Source organism: Eumetopias jubatus, unplaced genomic scaffold, assembly GCF_037043125.1.
Source record: "Eumetopias jubatus isolate StellerSeaLion01/CBP00866 unplaced genomic scaffold, mEumJub1_p1.0 scaffold_16, whole genome shotgun sequence".
NCBI lineage: Eukaryota > Metazoa > Chordata > Mammalia > Carnivora > Otariidae > Eumetopias > Eumetopias jubatus.
In genome coordinates, this window is record NW_028274822.1 from 30,346,450 (window position 1) to 30,361,692 (window position 15,243).

Consider the following 15,243-nt stretch of genomic DNA (forward strand, 5'->3'; position numbering starts at 1 on the left):
AAAGAAAACCAATTTTCTCATCTTGGTGAACATAATCAACAATGCATTACTTTAAAACCAAGAGTGAAAGGGGTACAGCTGCAGAACCATTTCTACCACCAGATGGTGTTTGTCTGCTTCTGTGTACGAATTGCTCTCAATAATTAAACACAGGTCTCTGATTCATATGCACAGAGGCAGTGATTCTTAAATTAAACATTTTAGAATCATTAGAGTACATTTTATAGGTTCAGCTAAACACAGCACTCTGGCTGATTATGATTAAACATACTGATATTAAATTACATATTGATCCATAAATATCAATGCATGCAGAGAAGCAATGAGAATAATGCTTGTAACTAGAAGGAACATTTTAATTTTAAATGATAATGGGGACAGTTTTTAATGGAACATCAGGCAGAGGTTTGGGTTCTTCCAGTTGACTTTCATCATGTAGGAAATAGATTTAATTTTTCCTTTTGTAATATTAAACATTAATTATAGACTATATCTACTTTTCTGAAGTACATAGCCAGCAAAAGTAGACTCAAGTATCTTAAAAATGAAGAAAAGAAATAATTTGTGTTTTTTCAGCATTTTCTTAGAACTTTAAATAGAATAACATAAACTTGTTTCTGCTTCCTTGAATGTTTATCAATAAAAGAGACAGATGTATTGAATTTATCAAACACAGAAACTGAAAAAGTTATTTTGAAAGGAGATAACATGGGTTGGTTAAAAAAGAATGTTGTTCAAACTGGATGCTATGCTCTGTGACCTTTTACCCAAACTCTTTATGATCCTAAGTGTGTTTGTCCTAAGATTTTATTTTATTTTATTCTATTTTTTAAAAAAATTATTTATTTTAGAGAGAGAGCACATGAGTGGGGGGGGCAGGGAGAGAGAATCTTGAGCAGACTTCCTGCTGAGTGTGGAGCCCCACATCGGGCTCAATGCCACAACCTGGAGATCACCACCTGAGCCAAAACCAAGAGTCAGTCACTCAACCAACTCAGCCATCCAGGCACCTCTGTCCTCACCAAGATTTTAAAAAAGATCTCTGAAGTCTCTTACAGCTCTAAAATTGTATGATTCTATTATCTTAATAAAATCCACAGCTATTTGAGAGGAAGTTGCATTAATCCAAATGGAAACTGAAGTTGCTCATAGAAGCCAGAAGTTGCACTTGATGATTCATTCATTTCCAGTCATTTCTCCTGCAGATCCATTGACTAATGCAGATACTTTACACATTCTGCATCATCATCCTCAATCAAAGCCATCAGATGATGCCACATGTCTAAAGAACTATCTCTCAATTATGAGTCATGTTTTCAACTCACTTGAGCAGACAATAAATAATAAAAACATTTATATTAGTAGTGAAAGGACACTGTTCTTTACAAAAATAGATAAATGAAGCAATATTCTTATTGCTAAATTGTTAACTGTTTTGAAAACTATTGTGTCCCAGTGTTACTCAGGTGATTAAAAATCTGTGGGAAATTATAGTGTATGAGGTACATAAAAAACAGATAATCCTTTCTTAGAGCCTCAGATACTTTTATAGAGTTTTTGTCTTCAAGGGGTTCCAAACACTTTGCAGTAAGTTTTAAGTGTCACAGTTGGTTTATTTTCCTTTCTTCTCCATCACTTTGGTTTGCGACCAGAGTGCCTGCGCCAGGTTGGAGAGGAGACGGGCAGTACAGCAACAAGGCACATTGTCTCAACAAGGCCAAAAGATGAACAAAAATGTATGCAGTGTAAACAAAGTCCAATTTACTCAATTTTATCAGGTTTTTTTTAGTATGGTTTCAGGGGCTTATCAGTTCCATCAACATCTGTGGGATTCATTTTCTAGGGGTATATTTATAAAGGTAGGTAGGCTACAAAAAGGAAAACCCCTATACTTTTCATGCTGTGCCTTAATAATCTTATCTGTAAAATAGGTCTATTAATATTCTCACAAAAATATTAAATATATTCAGTAGTAAGGTTTATAAAGGAATGGAACTATATCAACTTCATGTTGTAGCCCACCCTAACCATTGTACTTTAATCCCCTTTCTGCTTTATTTAGAGGTAAACATTATGCCCACTGTCCTCTGTAGCCTTTTCAAACTCTTCCCACCCAAGAGTTATAATGACAATTCTCCGGTTTTGTTTTTTGGGAAATTTTCACTAATGTTCATGAAATAATGTTAATGATGTTGTTATTTTAGGTTGATATAGTCATCACAAATAAGCATGTTAGGTTTCAACATAAATGTAGGATCATTTTAGATTACTTGCCCAGGGTTTTGAAGTAGCCAAGAACAATGGCCATGTGAAATTTTTAATATAATGATAGGTATTTTATGAGTTATAAAAAGACACATTGCCTAATAAAACAAAAAAAATAACAAGAATGGGCAAGAAACACAGTAGGTTGTACATGTTACAGAGAGGTCAAATATGGTATGGAAGTGCCCATCTATGCCAAGTTTGGTGATGTAGAAAAATAAGAGAACATACTTGTATTTTTCTAACACTGTGCTTCAGAGTGAAACCCCAATAAATACTGACACAAAGTAGACTAAAGCAAACATCACAACATCACAAGGAACCATAAAAATGATACAGAGATTGGATGATTGTAACTAAAGCTACAGAGACCTGAGAAGAGAAAATGCCACTTGTGGTACATGCACAGATAAAAAGAACCACATTATACATATAAGCTGCGGCCCAGGCAGATAAGGAAACATTATTTATTATCAGTTATCTATTCTTAGGTTTTAGTTTTGACTCCAGAGTTGCTGAAGACATTGCAAAAGCAACAAAGGAAAATTACTTTTATCCTTGCCTCCTTGAATAAACCTGTGTTTTCAAGATTCATCTGAGTTTTTCCTAGCTGCTCAATGACTTCAAAATGTCATGACATAGAGAAAACATATATCCTCTCCTCTGATCACAGAGAAAAGTCAACTGAAAGAGAGATTTGGGGAATTAACAAGACAGGGACAATCCTTACAGCAAAGACTCACCAGTGTGATGTTGTATGTTGTATGTAGTGTCCCCCACCATAGCACTCAAAAGGTTTTCCAGCTTTTCCTTACAAGGTTCATGTCGCTTATTTTACATGGTTTTGCAAATACAGTAGCTATTAAATTATAAATAGTACCTAAGGGGAATAACTACAGAAGGCCATTATGACTCAATACTGAGTTGAATCTAATCAATCAGATAAGTCCTAGGAAGGTTGGGGAAAGCCCAGAAAGATTAAAATAAAGGTGAGAAAAGTGAAGGGGAAGCCAAGTTTGGGTTGTAGGTAAATTCTTTTTCTAGTATGGGTGCTATGTGGTAAATTCTGAGAGTTTCTGATGCTTGAAAGATGAAGAGGAAAGAGGAAAGGTCAAAAGTGAATAGGAAAATGCTAAAGATGAATTTTTCTTTCTTCATTTTTATACCAAGGACCACCTTTAATTAATCACTGCCTTAATCTGATTATCTGGCAGAGGGATGTTGCTGCCAAAACAGGTCTCAGAGTTAGAAATACCCTTAATACCTTTTAACTCTCTGTCACTCATTTTTTGAGGATAGCAGCAAAAGGGAAACCTTAGAAAAAGTTTAGTAGAAGATGATATTAAGTATTAAAAGATCAAAATACAAAACCAGAATGAGAAGCTTACAGAACTGGATTCCTTCTGGTAGCACTTTTGTTAGAATGTGGTAATAAAATCTGTTTATCCAATAGAATATCAGTTCCTCAAAGGCAAACCATCATTATGCTTCTCATCTATTAACCCACACTTCCTAAAACATATCTTTGTCTCTGTGGATGCTGAATAGATGTATGTTGTTCTCTTTGTTAACTCCATAAATGGAGCTGAGAGGAGTCTAACAAAGGCTTACAATTCTAGAAGTAAGCATGGATTGTAAATTCATACAGCATGAAGTTTGGTGAAGACAACCCAGATTTAAGACCACCCCAAGTGCTGTTAGTAATAACCTGAAGACTAGCTGGTAGAGGTTGATAATTTCTGAGTAGGAAAGGCATAATTCATGAGTGACTGAGTTTGGGGAATAGACTAAAATAAAATTCGCTTACTCTTATGAAGGAGTTGGAGTCATTTAAAGTTACTTTAGACAGACACTTTTTACCCCTTGAAAGCATACAATATTATCAAATAATCACTGGGTTAGAATGAATAAATGCTCGTGTCCATTTATTTAACACTTATTGCATATTACTGTGACTCTTTGATGATGTTTATAACCTTATCTTCCTCACTGGAATATATACTTCCTTAGTATAAACTCAGTTTAATTCATCCTTTTAGCTTCAGTTCTTACAGGGGCCCATAGGTAGACACATACTCAATAAATGTTTATTGAATGGACAACTCAAAAAAGTAAAAATCTCTTAAGTTGGTGGTTAAGCTGTACCACAGACTCTTACCAAGCCATTCCCAATACTTTAACCATTTCTGTCCTGTATAAACACCACTAAAAACTAATTTTTATATGCAATAAGCCTGTTTAAACCCTTCCATTTCAGGGAAACATTTGTTGGTACAGATATTTATATACATACACACACACACACACACACACACACACACACATATATATACACATACATATAATACAATTATTTGTACACATTTCCTTTGCTGTATCATGGTTAAACCAGATGACTGATGACAGTTTACATTTGGGACTAATATTCCAAAATGGACTTTGTCCTACCTAACAACAAAAAAATCCAAAAACTGGTATGTGACATTGGTATGTGTACCTCCTATTAATTTTTCCCCCAACATTGCCATGTAAAACATCATTGAAATATTTTTATTATTATGTTCAGTTAGTCACTGTATAGTACATCATTAGTTTCTGACATAGTGTTCAATGATTCATTAGTTGTGTATAACACCCAGTGCTCATCACAACTAGAGAAATGTAAATTAAAACCAAGATGCAGGATCTCTACATACCTTGCACACCTAATAGAAAAACTAAAATTTAAAAATGCTAACACTAGCAACTGTTGGTGAGGATGCAGAGCAACTGAAACACATGTGTTACTGATAGAAATGCAAAAATGGAACATTTAACTTTGGAAAATGGTTTGGCAGCTTCCTATCAAATGAAACAAACTTACCACAGGACCCACCTATCCAACTCGTGGGTATTTACTCTAGAGAAATAAAAAATATTTACCAAAATCCTAAACATGACTGTTTCTAGCAGTGTTCTTTATGTTCAGGATTTTGGAGCTGTTACCTCTGAGGTAGTGGATTGTTTCTTGTCATTAAATAATTGGAAGGACGTTTAAGGTCATAGAATTCCAAACCGTCCCATTCCTATCCCTCCAGTCTGATGCTAGATAATGGTTCCAGCTCCCTGAACTTTACCCCCAACTGAATTATATACATAATCAAACTTCTCACATGCTATGGGGCTTCTAGGATTGCCAGGTGAAATATATGACTTTTATCTTGTTCATTTCTTTTGGTAATGTTGAGACCATGGGAAGAACATTTAAAATGCATATTCATTTTATGTAGAAGTTCAAGAAGTTCACATTTCATATACATTTTCTTTATGCAGAGCTGATTCCTAGTACTTTCAGTTTTCATACCATCTATGTTTATAACATCTGCACCTGGGTAAGGAAATAGCATAGAACTGATATGTTACTGTAACTCCACAGGGGAAGAAGTGAAGATCTTTGTGAGATAGGATCCAGACTGAGTAGATACTTGGACAGTGAAAGTTCAGAAGAATACTCGACTTGGGGGGAAAAAAGCATAATTGCATAATAAATTATGCACTGTCCATCTCTAATTTAATTTATTTTTCTGCCCTTTGTCCAATTACCAGTGATATCTTCTTCCCTTACATGCATTTACTTTAATATCTACCCTAATGTGTTTGTATATGTCCTTGATAATACATTTACCCTTGTAAAATATGTAGCAAACTTAAGGTAGACACAGCATATATATAGAAGAGTACACAAACTTACTGAACAACTCAATGAAATAAAAAAACCCAAAAAACTAAAAATGTAGTAACTACTGTCCAGATCAAGATAGGGAATATTAACCCCACAGAAATCTGTGCTCCATCTCAGTTATTACCTCCTACAGAGATAATCACCAAACAACTTCTATTAACACTGATAGGTTTTTCTTAACTTTTTTGAAATTTAAATAAGTGGATCTTATAGTGCCTAATCTTTCTTGTCCGGTTTCTCTCATTCAACATTATATTTATGAGATTCATCTTTGTTGCCTATAGCAGCATTTTGTTCTTTTTCATTTCTGAATAGTGTTCTAACATACAGATTTATTTATTGAATCTAGTTGTTTCAGTTTTTGGCTACTGCAAATAATGCTGCTATGAACATTCTTGTATTTGGATGTAGTCACTTCAGTTTAAAATTTAGCAATGGTTGAAATTGCAGGGCCATAGCTTATGTCTATGTCCTGCTTTATTAGATACTGTCAAATAGTTTTTCAAAATGTTTGTACCAATATAAGGCCCAAAAGCAGTGCCTCCACGTTCTTACCAACATTTGGTATTGTAAAAAAAAAAAAAAAAAAAAAAAAAATTGGTATTGTTTCCCCCACCCCTGACCCTTTTAAGCCTTTCAGTGGGTGTGTGGAACTGTCCTGTGGGTGGTTTTAATTTGCATTTTCCAAAGACTACTGCTGCTAAGCTTAAGCTCCTTTCATATGATCATTAGCCATTGGAATATTGTATCTTTCTTAGTGAAGTGTCTATACAATCCTTTTGCCTATTTTAAATTGGAATGTGTCTTTTAAAAATTGATTTTTCTTCACATATTTCTGGATACAATTCCTATGTCAGAAATAAGTATTGCAACTATATTATTCTCTAACTCCTGTTCTGTGGTGTGCCTTTTTTACTCTCTTGAGTCATTTGTGATTTGTATTTTTCTTTCTTCTTTCTTTTCTTGTCATTGTTGTCAGAAATTATCAGTAACATTAATCTTATCAAATAAGTTATTTTAGATTTGTTACGTTTTCTTACTGCAGTGTTTTTTTTTAATTGTATTAATTTATTTTTCTGTCATTTTTTTCCTTGTCAGCATTCTTTGTGTTGAGTTTCCTTTTTATTTTCTAACATTTTGCAGTAAATAGTTAGATCACTGTTTTCCACATTCTTTTCTATTCTATTTTCTATTCTAGTATGTGCACAGAAGTCCGTTACTTTCTAAGCACATTTTAAGCTGTATTTCATAGTTTTTATCTCCGCTTTATAATGTTATCATTATCATTCAGTTCACATTTTTTTTCCTAATTTCTATTGAGGTTTCTCCTGTGACCCATGGGCTATTTATATGGGGTTTGCTTAGTTTTCAAACAGTAGAGCTTTTTCCAGATAGTTTTTTCTACTGATTTCTTTTTTCTTTTCTTTTGTTTTTTAATTCTTTATTTGAGAAAAAGAGTGAACATGAGCAGGGGGAAGGGGCAGAGGTAGAGGGAGAAGCAGACTCCCCGCTGAGCAGGGAGCCAGACGTGGAACTCTATCCCAGGACCCTGGGATCGTGACCTGAGCTGAAGGCAGACACTTAACCAACTGAGCCACCCAGGCACCCCTCTACTGATTTCTTATTTAATTCCTCTATGGTTAGAGAACAAACTGAATTATTTCTGTCCTTTGAGGTGTTTTGAAACTTGTTTTATGGCCATCTCATGGTCAATTTTGCTAAATGTTTTATATTAACTTGTAAAGAATGCTCTGTGTGGCATTTGATAATTAATTCAGATTTATTAATTCATTTAGATACTGTGTTTCTGTATTGATCTGTGTCTACTTCTATCCAATATGAGAAGGACTTGGAAAAATTTCTCTATTTCTCATCTAGTGCTTTCAATTTGAAGCTATATTAATGAGCACATATGAATTTAGAAGTTTATCTTCCTGATAAAATTATAAATTTCTCATTTTAAAATATCCTTTATTATCTTTCCTAATGCCTCTTTGTCTGACTTAAAAATCTACTTATCTAATATATGTATATCAGAAAAATAAATGTTACAGCTTTCTTTTGGTTGGTGTACAGGAGGTATATTTACTATTCTTTTGCTTTGATGCTTTCTGTCTTTTAAAATTTTGTCTCTTGTAAAGTGCCATAGAGTTGGTGCACTGGGTTTGTATCTTTTCCTCCAGTCTGACAATCCTTTATCCCCATTTAAATGGTATATTTAGTTCATTTTAGTTAATGTAATTACAATATCTTTGAGTTACTATCCTCCAAAATATAATTTGTATCCTATTGGACCACTTGTTTCTTTTATCTACTTTTTCTTTTTCCTTTTAGCTTTCACTAGCTTTTTGGCATTTGCTAACTTCTTAGATACACATTTCCCCCTGCTACTTGTTCAGAGCTTTCCTGGATAACAAATTATTCCTTTTACCATTTCCCAGATTTTAAAACAATGGAACTCAATTTACTTCCTCTTATCCTCTGAATTGTTGTTAGCCCTACATTCAATTCTACAATATTTTAGATACCACAGTACATTTTTACTGTTTTAAGCTGCTAATATTCATTTACATTTAGACATGTATTGACATTTTTCCATGTCCTTTAATTTGCTTAACATTTCTGTTTTGGTCAGTGATCATTTTCTCTCTTTTAGTTAACATTTGCTGTCAATGAATTATCTCAGCTTCTGCTTTTCTAGAAATTTTTTTCATTCACCTTGAGTTTTGCTGATACAAAATTCTAGATTGACAACTGTTCTCTTTCATCATTTCAGAGTTATTGTCTTCAGACTTGTCATCTCTAATGAGGCATTAGATGAGTCTTACTGCTGCTTTTTGAAGGTAATATATTGTATTTTCTGATTGGCTTTCAAATTTTCTCTTTTTCTTTTGTTTTTAGTCATTTAACCATGATGCACTATGTGGTTTTCTTCCTATTACCTTTGCTTGGATTTCTCAGTACTTTTTGAATATATGAATTGATATTTTTGGGGGGGTTGGGAAATTCCATTATTTTTTCTTCAAATATTACTTCTGCCTAAGTTGCCAGATTACAAGTATGTTATTACCTTTTATCATGTCCCATTTATCTCTGAAGTGGTTTTTTGAATTTTCATTACTTTTAGTGCTCTGTGCTTTAGTCTGGATATTATCTATTGACTGTTCTTCTGGTTCATTAATATTCTCTATTACTTTATTTAGTCATTTGTTCATTATATCCATTAATTTCTTAATTTCAAAAGCTCTATTTTTCAATTCTAGAATGTTAGTCTGAGTTTTATAAATTCTAGTTCTCTAGTAAATATCATTTCTTTTATCAAAATATTAATGACCATTATCTCTGTCACTAATCTATGGACCATTTTTTAATTATGCATTTTCTCCTTGGTTCACTTTCTCATTAGATCTGATTTTTTTTATTAAATGATGGACATTGTATATGAAAAGTTATAGCCACTCCATATGATACGATCTTCTTCAGCCTGGGTTCAAAGATCCTCTGGTAGGCTACCTTTGTGTGGAAATACATCACATTAATCCTTTTAGGAATTAAGCTAAATGGGTTCTAGTTTGGTCGGGCTCATTCTACTGCTGACTTGTCCTCTCTTCTTGATGTTTTTCAGTGCTTCCGACTGAAGCCTGAGGTGATTACTAAGGAACTTTCACATTGATGAATAATAAGGCATAATTTTGGTCTCCTCAGCCTCATGAGTCAACTAAAACCATAATTTTGTTTTTCAGCAGTTTTCTGCTTAGCTTTTGAGCCTTTTGCCCGCAAAGTTGAAGAGCTGTGCATGTGTCTTTGGTGTAAAATCACTCAGTGCAGGAGCTATCTCTGTACCTCCTTCCTTTCTAGGATCCCAGCCACTTTTCTCCTCACTGTCTAGACTTTCCCTAACTATAATTATTGCCTCTCCAGTCCTGTGAGATTGCCAAAAAATCTGTTTGTTTTTCTATTTCTTAGCACAGTTTCTTACCGATTTTTAAAGAATCAGCCAATTTCCTGAGAGGAAAAGTGACTTGCAGAATATCAGCTCATCTCTCTGCTGTTTCACTTATATCTTGGCCCTTGAAGCTTTAGTTGCTTCATCAATTCGTAAATGCTTTAAAACAAACTTTTTAAAACAGATTTTATGTGGATTTTCTAATTATTCCTGGCAGGTCTGCCACAAATGAATCCACTAGAACCTGAAGAAAAGTCTGTGTTTGTTTTTTATTTATGAAAATGTGTAGTGATATTTGTGTGTTTATTTTGCATAAATGATATTTTTATGTAACTCTATGTAATATTTTATAAGATATATGTATGTATATATATAGTTTGTATATGTAGGAATATGTGTGTGTGTATATATGTATATATGTGTACATATAGTTAGTATGGTTTGTTGCTTTTAACTCCGGGATATTATCATATAATTTGCTTTCAACACAATTTACATATTCATTCACATTGTGATGGACATTCACATGTTGCCTTCAACTCCCCGCTACCACAAACGGTGTATAATAACATACATATTGCCTCATGGTCCTGTGTGAAAATTTCTTTGTGATATATATGTGCTAATGAAGGGATGATTGAATGATTGTATATACACATATAATTATTTACTTCTTTAAATGGTGTTCTAATATATCATCTTTGAAAATCACTTTGTATTGATGTTTAAGTCCCCTTTTTAATGAAATATTATATATTTTAGTACTGTCTCACTTTTAAAAAAATTCTTAATAATCCTGCATTACATATTTGAGAAATTTTCCCTGCTTTCCAAGAATTTGTATGCTTTAAAAATTACTTGTTTATGGTTTAAAAGGCACTGTCAGTAAAACTGATCCACCTTAGATAAATGGTCTAAGCCTGAAATTATGATGATCTGTAAGTGGCTGAAAGAAATGATTATAATGTCTACTAAAAAGTTATGTTTTTGTTTATTTTTCTTCAGCATTTATTACAGTTTTGCTTTATGTGTTTGATGGTAAGTTATTTGGAACATAAGCCTTAAAAACTGTTGCCTTTTTGTCAGTATATACTTTTATCAATATAAGTTGCATATTTTCTTCCTTTTGATGTTTTTTTCTTGACTTTTTAACTTAAATTTAATTTTTTCATCTCCATATTTTTTAAAGATTTATTTATTTATTTGAGAGAGTACATGAGCAGGGGGAGGTGGAGAGGGAGAAGGAGAGAAAGAATCCTCAAGCAGACTCCCCACTGAGCATGGAGCCAATGTGGGGTTCGATCCAAAGACCCTGAAATCATGACCTGACCCCAAATCAGTAGTTGGCCACTTAACCAACTGAACCACCGAGACGCCCATCATCTCCATATTTTTAAAAAATCATGATACATTCTATTATTTTAATTTTATAGTCATTGTCTGGTACTTTTCTGTGAACAGTATATTGTTCAATTTTATTTTTTAACTTATTTTGAAACCATTTATCTTGGAGTTTGTAAATCTATGCTTACTTAAATTACAGTTTACTTATTTTGTCTTTTTTTATCTTGTTGATAATCATTTTAATTTTGTCCTTGCTTCCTGTTGTATTTTATAGCTATTTTATGCTAGAATATATACTATTCAATGATTTATTAGACATTAATCTTTATTAGTTGTACCAGTGTTTATTTTTATATTTTGAAAATAAATATATATTTCATTAATTATTAAGTAATAAAATATTTGTTAAATCGCCACTATTTCAGTTGAAAATTTTAGTATAATTTTGCTGATCCCACACTTCCCAAAAACATAAAATATTCCAATTTTTATTGTTAATGGAAGGCTAAGAGAAGTCTGACTTAAGAATAATAGATTGGAGGAGCTCCTGGGTGGCTCAGTCAGTTGAGCGACCAGCTCTTGGTTTCAGCTCAGGTCATGATTTCATGGGTCATGGGATAGCGCTCCACATCAGCTCCATGCTTAGAGGGGAGTCTGCTTGAAGATTCTCTCCCTCTGCCCCTCCCCCCACTCACTCTTTCTCTCTCAAATAAAAATAAATAAATCTTAAGAAAAAAGAATAATAGATTGGAAATGGGAGGATAGATGTGTTTTGAGGAGCTAACAAGAAATATCTTCAAGGTAAACTGAAACAGGACAAGCTTCTAAAATGGCTCAAATTCTTTTTTTTTAAAGATTTTCTTTATTTATTTGACAGAGAGAGACACAGCAAGAGAAGGAAAACAAGCAGGGGGAGTGGGAGAGGGAGAAGCAGGCTTCCTGCTGAGCAGGGGGCTTGTTCCCAGAACCCTGGCATCATGACCTAAACTGAAGGCAGAAGCTTAATGACTGAGCCACCTAGGTGCCCCTCCAGGTCAAATTCTTTTTAGAGGACCAAGATCGAAAAATTAGAGAAGTCACTTCAAAGACCACAACTTAAAAACAGGCCTGGAATGTAAAAATAAAATGAGGTCAGGAATCATGAAAAAAATTGGTGCAAAGAAGATCATGAACAAATGGGAACCTTGTAGATTATTTGGAATGAGCATTGATGGAGGCCTTTGATTTATCTTTTTGGCAGTTGTTGGTATATAGCTAATAATATGTCAAGCTGACTTAAAGGATTTCAGTAGAGCTAGTGCTATAAGAATTTAACTCAGAATGAATTCTTGAGGACTGGTAAGTCAGAAACTTCATAGTATAATGAAACTTTGACTCTTAAAGGAGAGAAAAGATGTGGGCAAACAGAAAATGGAAGAATGCAATCTGACTGTAACAATAATAATGAATCTACAATTATGAAGAAAGGGGTCAATAAGGACAGACTGAATAGCTATGGTATATTGCTGATCAATCTTTTTCTTTTTTTAAGTTTTTATATTAATTCCAGTTAGTTAACATACAGTGTTATATTAGTTCCAGGTGGACAATATAGTGATTCAACAATTCCATAGAACACCCGGTGCTCACTCATCACAACAGGTGCCCTCCTTAATCCCCGTCACCTATTTAACACATCCTCCCACCCACTTCCCCTCTGGCAATCATCAGTTTGTTTTCTATAGTTAAGAGTCTGTTTCTTGCTTTCTCTCTCTTTCTCTCTTTTTTCCCTTTGCTCATTTGTTTTGTTTTCTAAATTCCACATTTGAGTGAAATCATAGATACTTGTCTTTCTCTGGCTGATTTATTTTGCTTACCATTTTACTCTCTAGCTCCATCCCTGTCGTTGCAAATGGCAAGATTTCATTCTCTTCCATGGGTGAATAATATTGCATTGTATGTATATACCACTTCTTCTTTATCCATTCATCAATCCTGGGCTGCTTCCATATCTTGGCTATTTAAATAATGCTGTTATAAACATAAGGGTGCATGTATCCCTTTGAATTAGTGTTTTTGTATTCTTTGGGTAAATACCTAGTAGTGTGATTGTTGGATCATGGGGTAATTCTATTTTTAACTTTTTGAGTAATCTCCATATTATTTTCCACAGTGGCTGCACCAGTTTGCATTCTCACCAACAGGGCAAAAGGATTCCTTTTTCCCCATATCCTTACCAACACCTGTTGTTTCTTGTGTTTTTGATTTTAGACATTCTGAGAGATGTGAGGTGATATGGCATTGTAGTTTTGATTTGCATTTCCCTAATGGTAAGTGATGATGAGCAACTTTTCATACGTCTGTTGGCCATCTGTATGTCTTCTCTGCAGAAATGACTGTTCATGTATTCTGCCCATTTTTAATTTGATTATTTGGTTTTGGGGTGTTGAATTTTATAAGTTTTTATATATTTTGGATACTAACTCTTTGTCAGATATGTCATTTGCAAATATCTCCAATATCTCCTCCTATACTGTAGGTTGCCTTAGTTTTGTGGATTGTTTCTTTCACTGTGCGGAAACTTTTTATTTGATGTACTCCCAATACTTGATTTTTGCTTTTGTTTCCCTTGCCTCAGAAAACAAGTTGCTATGGCTAATGTCAGAGAAGTTAATGCCCTGTGCTCTCTTCTAGGATTTTTATGGTTTCAGGTCTCACATTTAGGTCTTTAATCCATTTGGGGTTTATTTTTGCATATGGTGTAAGAAAATGGTACTGCTGACCAATCTTGATAGGAAATACCAGACAAAAGAAATATAAATGCAATTATCATCTATTTTTCCCAGTTCTAGAGGAAAAGCTGTCCAATCCTCCTTTAGGCAGTAAGCTCCATTAAGACAAGGATCATTTTTATCATCTTGACCAATATAAATCCCCTACTTACCAAAAACCTAAGAGTTAGTACATGTTTAATAATTGTGTGTTGAAAGAAAGAAGAAAAGAAGGAAGATGATAAGCTTTTTCGTGGTTTGGGCTAATGAATTTTTCACTCATGAGCCATCAAATCTTAATTTAGGTTGTCACAGAGTTAATACTGAATATGTTGAAGAAAAACAAATGTAGAAATGGTTCATAGTGGAAGGATTTTTGTGATATCAGTTGGGAAAGCATTTGTCTTGCAGGATTTGGAGTTGGGTGTGCTTGTAATATAAATCTTTTCCTTTAACATCAGAGCCAGCATTCTTAATAGAATGATTGGAACATTAAAACAATTATCCATTATCAGATACTTCATTCTACTCCACCCACATACCAGTAAAATGCCTTTGTATTACTAATCTGGGTATTACTAAAGATTACTGAAGATCACCACAACATTCTCAAAACCTTTTGAAATTTTCTTTTGCCTGGCAGAAGATCCTAAACACATCCAACAACACTGTTTTTAAGTAAGAGACCAGAGAAAATACAGACTAAACTATATTAATTAATAAACTATATAAGCTTTATCAATCAAACTATATATTAAGTTAAAAAATTTTTAATGGATGGAAAAATGATATAATGAATCACCAATAGTCTTAAATTCAACTGGATTTCTTAAAACCAAACAGAACTCAAGTGTTCTGTTCATTGTTTCGCAAAGTATGTATAGATGTTTGTAATCGGAATCCAAAATAAAGTAGGGTAAATACTGAACCATTTCAACAGTTGAAGAATCGTTCTGAAGTAAACACTGCCACTTGTACAGAATGGTCTGTTTCCCAGGGCGGGAACTTGTTTGAGGCTGTGTGTTTTGGGTGGCAAAAAGGTGGTTACCTAGCAACAACCCCTCCTCCCAAGTCTCTGCCGCTAGAATGGTATTGTTCACGTCAGCGAATTGATTACTTGTTTGCTGACTCGAAAGAGAACAATGTAATAATGTGGTAGGGTATAAATCTCAAACATAAGAAACTTACAGGTTTTTCCTCTGTGTTGGATCATCTTC